At 33.2% G+C, this 7,128-nt stretch overlaps 1 long non-coding RNA gene across 2 annotated transcripts in view; it reads right to left on the bottom strand.

Moving 5' to 3' along the window:
- Positions 1–5,497: 5,497 nt before the first annotated feature.
- The window catches only part of LOC127543600 (uncharacterized), an 81,143-nt gene continuing 79,512 nt past the window's right edge, over positions 5,498–7,128 (bottom strand). For both annotated transcript variants that reach the window (XR_007949261.1, XR_007949262.1), the window contains exon 4: positions 5,498–6,153. This is a non-coding gene — a long non-coding RNA (uncharacterized LOC127543600). The remainder of the gene's footprint in view (positions 6,154–7,128) is intronic.

Genomic DNA, 7,128 nt, shown 5'->3' with positions numbered 1-7,128 from the left:
AATGTAAATGGAGAATAATAATAGCACCTAGAGTTCAAAGCTATTACACAGCAAGTGAGATTCTATTTGTAAAGTGATTTGCAAAATAGTTGGCACATAGTATATGCTTACTAAATTGTGATAACTATGTATTTAAAATCAGCCAGAGTCAGGAATTCAGGTTAAGGAAAAAAATTTTCAATCTTTATTGAAGTGAAGAGGTGAAGAAGGACTTCAATAGCAATATGGGCAAGAAGGATTGCGATAGCAATATGGGCAGCTGCGACAGGAAGCCAGCTGCAGAGGGGGATTGGAGGTGAAGGATGGTCGCAATAGCAATGCAAGCAGCTATGTCAAGATGCCAGCCAGCAGTCTCTTTCTGCTTCCCTTTCCACTCCCTTGCCTCCACCCACCAAAATCGTCATTTCTTATACAACACATCAGGACTTGCAGAAAGAATGGGCGAGGGCCATTCTTTCTCCAAGTTTATATATTAATAGAGTATGATCCAATTACTATTTAGTCTCATGTGCTTGGGACCTCAGTGTGTCAACTCAAGCCTCAGCCCATTACAATAAATGTTTGTTTTTTCTCTTCCTAAAGAAAATCAGTTTTGTTAGCATCTTCAGAATTTCATTCTTGAGCACTTCCCATAATTCTGACTCTTCCTAAAGAATTTTAGAACATTGAATACTTTTAATACTTGAAATTCAGTGGTTCAACAAGATCTTATTAAGCACATATATTACTTTATATCTGAAGAAACAATGGTAAAACCTTAACACTTTGGGGGTGACCAAGGATTCTACTTTCTACTAGAAGGCTACAAAATGCACAAAGATAAATAAATATAAAATAATTTTAGTAGGGTTCAGTGCTGTTTGGGAGAGCACACACTTTAAGGAGGGAAAAGTGATTAGGATAGCTCTTAAAATAATTCTGACCCCTAAATCAAACAAGGAAGTCTAGAGATTCTGTCAGGCAGAAATAAGAAGAAATTTTACTCTGGACATGAGGGACTCCCTGTACAAAAGCAATGTAAGAACTATTACAAGTTCAGAGAGTTGGTCACTGATAAGTTTGACTGGAACCAAGTCATGAAGGGAAGTAATATGAAATAAGCCTGAAAAGGTAGATGGATGCCAGATGGTGACAAACTTTTAGAATTAGGTTGGAGACTATTATAGCAGAAGCAATGAAGAATCACTGGTAATTTTTTAACAGAGAAGTGAAATGGTTAAATGCACTTTTTAAAATTTAAGAGGATAGATTGGGAAAGGGAAACTTTGCAATTTTGAAATGAAGGAGACCAATTAAGGATGCTGTAATAGCTCATGAAGAATATGTAGAAACAGGGGACATGTGAATGAAGAGGAGGGGGCTGAGAGAAATGTTGTGGAAGTAGAATCAGTAAGATTCAAAAAACTAGTATATTTATGAATGGGGAAGGAGGAAGAGTACAAGATGAAATCACAAATCTGTGATACAAAGCCAGAACATGAGAGAGAGACAAAGTAACTAAGTGGTGCCAGGGAGAGTACTAATAAAGAACTGGAGAAAATCAGGAAATTCCTTATTTTTGAGTTGGCACAAAATGAACCTTGAAATAATCTCGGGGTTTTAAGAGGTACATGTTCAGAAATGAAGCATTCTAGGCATAGAGGAGCTAATTTGTATTATTCTCTTTCCAGCCTTCTAAATCCTTTATTAGTGGATGTGTCGTTTGATCTTAAAGACATCCCTAGAATTCAAGGATGTTGGAATATGGGTAATTAGGATGAGAATGGGGCAAGATAATTGATCTAATCTTTTTATGTGAGATGCCAATGGGATTTGCAGGTTTTATAGAACTTGGAATTAGGAATATGTGAGTTCAGATCTTAATTGTAACAATCTTGGACAATTCATTTATTCTTTCTGTGACTCACTTGATTTTCTCATCTACCTAAGAAATCTACCTATATCTAGAAAGCAAGTGAAAGTGTGGAAATAGAGTTCAGAAGAGATTTTAAGTTTAGATATATGGATATATGTACAGATACTGTTATAGTAATATACATACACATAAATACAGATATTTTCCTTCCTTCTTTCCTTCTTTCTTTCGTTCTTCCTTCCTTTTTTCTTTTTATGCCATTTTCCTTCTGCCCTTTATCTCTCTCTGCCTCCTTACCTCCTTCTATCCTTCTCTTCCTCCCTTCTTTCCCTCCTTTTTTCCTTCCTCTTCTTACTCTTTCACTATCTCTTTTTTCCCCATCTATATTTTAAAGGGTAAGAAACATGTTGTTTTCTCAGAAAAGGGATAAGATGAAGATATTTACTTGTTTAAGGAAAATACCCCAAAACAAAATTCAGTTCTTCCTTACCAAATAAGTAATATTGCCTAATTAGATACTCCATCAGTGTAGAAGTCCTAATGTATTTATATCCAGCACAACTGTTGTGTCTACTCATTTCCTTGTACTTGTTATCTTTCTTGATGTGGTTTTCTAACAGCTAAAATATAAGAAATTAAATTTAACTTTAACATATTTAGCATGTATGGTAATAGCTGCCATCTAAGGAAGTGGTGGAGGGAAGGAGGGGAAAATTTGGAACAGAAGTCTTTTGCAAGGGTCAATGTTGAAAAATTACCCATGCACATGTTTTGCCAATAAAAAGCTACAATAAAAAAAGAGAGAAAAAAGAAATTAAATTTTAAAGTTTCATATTTGAAGTTGGAGTGAGAAACTCAGGTGAAAAGGTCTATCAGTCAATAAGGAACAAAATTCAGGGAAAAGAGCTAAACCAGTAGATGTGATTCAACAGATATAACTAGAAGAGCTAATGGGCTAACTAATCTAACCTCCTCATTTAACAAAGGAAGAAGCTGGCAGCATATAGGTGAGTAGTAAATAGATTTCTGGACTTAGAATCAGAAAGATTTGTATTTAAATCTCATCTCAAATACATTTCCTGTGTGATCCTGGGCAAAACAAATTTCAGAGAAAAGGACTAAAACAATATATCTGAAATTTGGGTGAGAGTTGCTGACGTAGGATTAGATGAAATCTGCAAGAAAATACAGAGAAAAAAAGCAAAGAATTAAATTACCATTTTCTAGCTACACTAACATTCAGGAGAAAGGGTACATCATGGCATAACAAACTTTTTAAAATTATATTAGTTGAATTGAAGAGTAGTCAGTGAAAGGAATAAAAAAGGAGTATCCTGAGAGGTAAGGGGATCATCAGAACTGCTAACTAAAATATGGGCACCTCATAAAAACCCATTAGCTCTTCTAGTTGTAAATTTATGTCTATTGAATTCCACTTTGCTAATGCTTTGAATATATCTCTAAGAATTACTTGCTCATATCTTAGATTTTCTGTTCTAGTCATTTAAAAGTTTACTGTTTTTTAGGCATTCTGCTAGAACTGAAGATTAAAAAAAAAAAAAAAAAACAAGCTGTCCTTCCTGACCTCATTGAGCTTATGTTATAGAGGGGAAAATTACATATACATGGATAAGTAAAGAAAAGGAGGGCACAGAGAAACAGAGACAGAGACAAAGAGACAGAGAGAAGCAGAAACAAAGACATAGAGACAGAGACACAGAGAAAGAGAGAAAAATAAAAGCAGACAGGAAAAAAGAGAGAGAGAGGAACAAAAAGAGACTGAGACAAATTAAGTGGATTTATGAGAATACTAACAAAAATTGGCATAAATCAGGAAATCCTTTTACAGGAGGTGGCACCAACTGAGTCTTTAAACAAAAATGGGATTTCAAAAGGTAGAGATTCAGAGGTAAAGCATTCTGGGCATAGAGGTAACCAGTTCTTATTATTGTCTTTACCTTCTTCTACTGAACTCTTTCTTAGTAGATGTATTTTTCATCTTAAAGGCATCCCTAGAATTTCCATTACTTTGCCCTGGGGTGCTCATCTTCCACTTTGGATAAACAAAAGCTAATTTATAGCATCCTCTGCAGGTCCTCAAAAAAAATCTTTGGGTGCTATATTTATAAGATGTTTGCTAAAAGATTGGGAAATGATATTACTTATAAATATTATCGCATCTACAAAAAAAGTGTTGGTGGCATCCTTAGTTGATAGTGAAGTGAAGTCCCATAGGTTTGGATTTCTTGAAGTAGTGATCAATGAGAGGAAAGAAAAACTAGAAAATATAACAACTGGCTTTCCTGCATTGTGTCAATATCAAGGAGAAGATAAAAAAGTCACTTATCAACAATTCAGGGATTTTTTTTTCTTTGCCATAAGCAAAAACACTTTTTCTATGTCATAGAAAAAGGGGAGCTGAGGATAAAAGGCCACTGTGCACATAGTGCACATTTTCCAAGTCTAAATTTTTCCACACCTGATAAGTCAAGTGTCAGTCAAGATAGAAAGAACTAGAGATAAAGGAGGTTGTCAGAAGTCTGGCAATACTCATTCTTTTTCACCAAAGTCCCCATCTACCCCCCTCTTTTAACTAACTTGCTTTCTTTTCTCTTTTTTAAGAAAAAGAAAACGAATTGTGTTTACATGTGCTGTCAAAAAAAGAAGACAGTATGAGGGGAGAACTTTGAGACTATTGATGGTGAGAAAAGGCTATAAGATGCTTTCATGAGGAAAGAGATATCAGAGAAAGCAGCTTGATGGACACAGGACAGGAATAAAGACAGGCACATTGGGCTCTAATTTTGCTCCTGTGCTGAATGATGGGGTCATATAGGGCAAACCATGGAGCAGCCACTTACTTTAATTATAAGTAAAGGAGACAACACTTAATTCCAGTTATGATTGTATCATGAAAGTTTGCAGAAGAGGCCAGGTTACCCACATGTACCCCAGAAATAACTTGAAGAAATGCTTGATTGAAAAATAACAAAGAAATTTAAAGAAAAGCATCAGTTAGCTTTTTATCCAGCCCAAGACCATATGAAGAAGGCAGAGAGAAGATGAAAGTACATTGTCCTGTTAAAAAAGCCAGAATAAGATCAAATGAAAAAACTGGAAATCCTGCATGATCATCTGGACTAGTGGCTCCATGAAGTATAGGAACCCACAATAGGGTTCCTTGGGACTTTGGTGATACAGCAGTGGGAAGAACAGCAGTAGAAAGAGAGGTAAAGTTGGGAAGGGAATAGTTAAAGACAAAGCAAACTCTTACTTAAGAGAGTGGATCACGAGCAGGAATTTCGAGAGAAAAAAAATTCAAGACCAGGATCGTGTAAAGGAGGATAGAAAAGGAATAGTTAGTAGAAAAACATTCCTTCCATTACAAATCATTAGTCTTGATCAAATTAATTCTGTTTGGATACTGGCTTATTTTTTGTAAAGGGAAAAAAGAGCAAAGAAAGAAAAAAAAAATAAGATGACATGATGTAGAAAAATTCACACTTCACAGTCATAACTGTGAGTAGGAATGGGATGGACTCATTAATAAGATGTAAGAGGAAAGGAAGCTCCAACAGCACATTTTAAAATAGAAATATATGAAGCAGAAAGATTCACAAAAAAGGCAAAAAAAAAAAGAAATCTGGGGCAGAATTTAATAGTTTCAAACGAACTAGGAAACAAAAAAGCAGGGATAGTAACCATGATCTTATGTAGGACAACAGTAGAGATGGATATAATCAAAAGAGATTTAACACAGAAAAAATATTATATTTAAAGGTACCATGGACAAACTATATTATCAATAATAAACATATATTCACCACATGATATAGAATCTAAGTATTTAAAGAAAAGTTTGAATGACTCCTATAGAGAAATAGTGGGTGTGTGTGGGGAAATTGTATAGTTGAACAATTCAAAAAATAAGGAAGAAGGGGAGAATTTTTATAGAAATTCTAAAAACTTAGATATGAGAAATCTCTGTGGGTTACTGAATGGAAATAGAAAATGACATGTGTATGTGCATGTATCCTTTATTCCTTTATGCATAAAGGTAATTAGTCAATAACACAGCAAAAATTTTAAGCAATATAAGATAGTTAGGGAGAAAAAGAATTCATACACAAAAGGATACTAAATAACTTAATCCTAATAAACTGTTTATAAATGAAGAAATTATAGAAAAAATAGTAATTTTATTAAAAGAAAATTAAAACAGTAAAACATTATATTAAATTTTGGGGATATAGTGATGGTGGTCCTTAGAAGGGAAAACATTATCTATTTGTTTTCACCTGCAAAAGAAGGAAAGAAAAATTAGTGAAGTCAGCATGCAATTGAAAAGAAGAAAAGCAATAAATCAAATAACCCTAATAAATATTTAGAAAATCAAAGAAGAGATTAAGAAAATTGAAAGCAAACAAAGCAGCAAAAACCATTGAATTAGTAAATAAAAATAAAAGTGTTACAAAAAAAAAAAAAACAAACTTGGGAACTATAGTTGGCCAAATTCTTAAAATAGAAAGTAAAACAAAAATAGAATTTGCAACAAATTAAGACAAAGTAAAGTATTAGAAAGCATTTTGCTCAATTGTACAATAAAAATAATACTTCAGTTGAAATAGATTGTTTACAGCAAAATAACTGTTTGGACATGTATACTTATATTATATTTAATTTATATTTTAACATATTTAACATGTATTGGTCAACCTGCCATCTGGGAGAGGGGATGGGGGGAAGGAGGGGAAAAATTGGAACAAAAGGTTTGGCAATTGTCTATGCTGTAAAATTACCCATGCATATAACTTGTAAATAAAAAGCTATTAAAAAAAAAGAAATAGATTGCTTACAAAAGATAAAATAACAAGATTAACAGAGCAAGAAATGGAGTATTAAAAAAATACCAGAAAAAAATCTGCACAATGTATAAATGGACTCCCAAAGAAAAAGGCCCTGCATCAGATGGATTAATAATTCACTCAAATATTCAAAGAAAAATTAAATCCAACATTACATAAACTATAACAATAAAAAAGAAAAGGTTTTAGGAAATTATTTCAATGATATACATATGGCATTAATAATTAAACCATGGAAGAACAAAGAAGAGAAAGAAATCCAACCTATATCTCAAATGAATATGTTAAAAATATTTAATAAAATATCAATAACAAGGCCATAGCAACACATTTAAAAGATTATATACTGTGACCATATGGGATTTATGTCACAATGCAGTGTATGTTTAATATTAGAATAGTATAGAT

The sequence above is a fragment of the Antechinus flavipes genome, chromosome 1, assembly GCF_016432865.1.
Source record: "Antechinus flavipes isolate AdamAnt ecotype Samford, QLD, Australia chromosome 1, AdamAnt_v2, whole genome shotgun sequence".
Taxonomy (NCBI): Eukaryota; Metazoa; Chordata; class Mammalia; order Dasyuromorphia; family Dasyuridae; genus Antechinus; species Antechinus flavipes.
The sequence above is the reverse complement of the archived record's forward strand: the minus strand, read 5'-3'. Positions and strand labels throughout refer to the sequence as shown.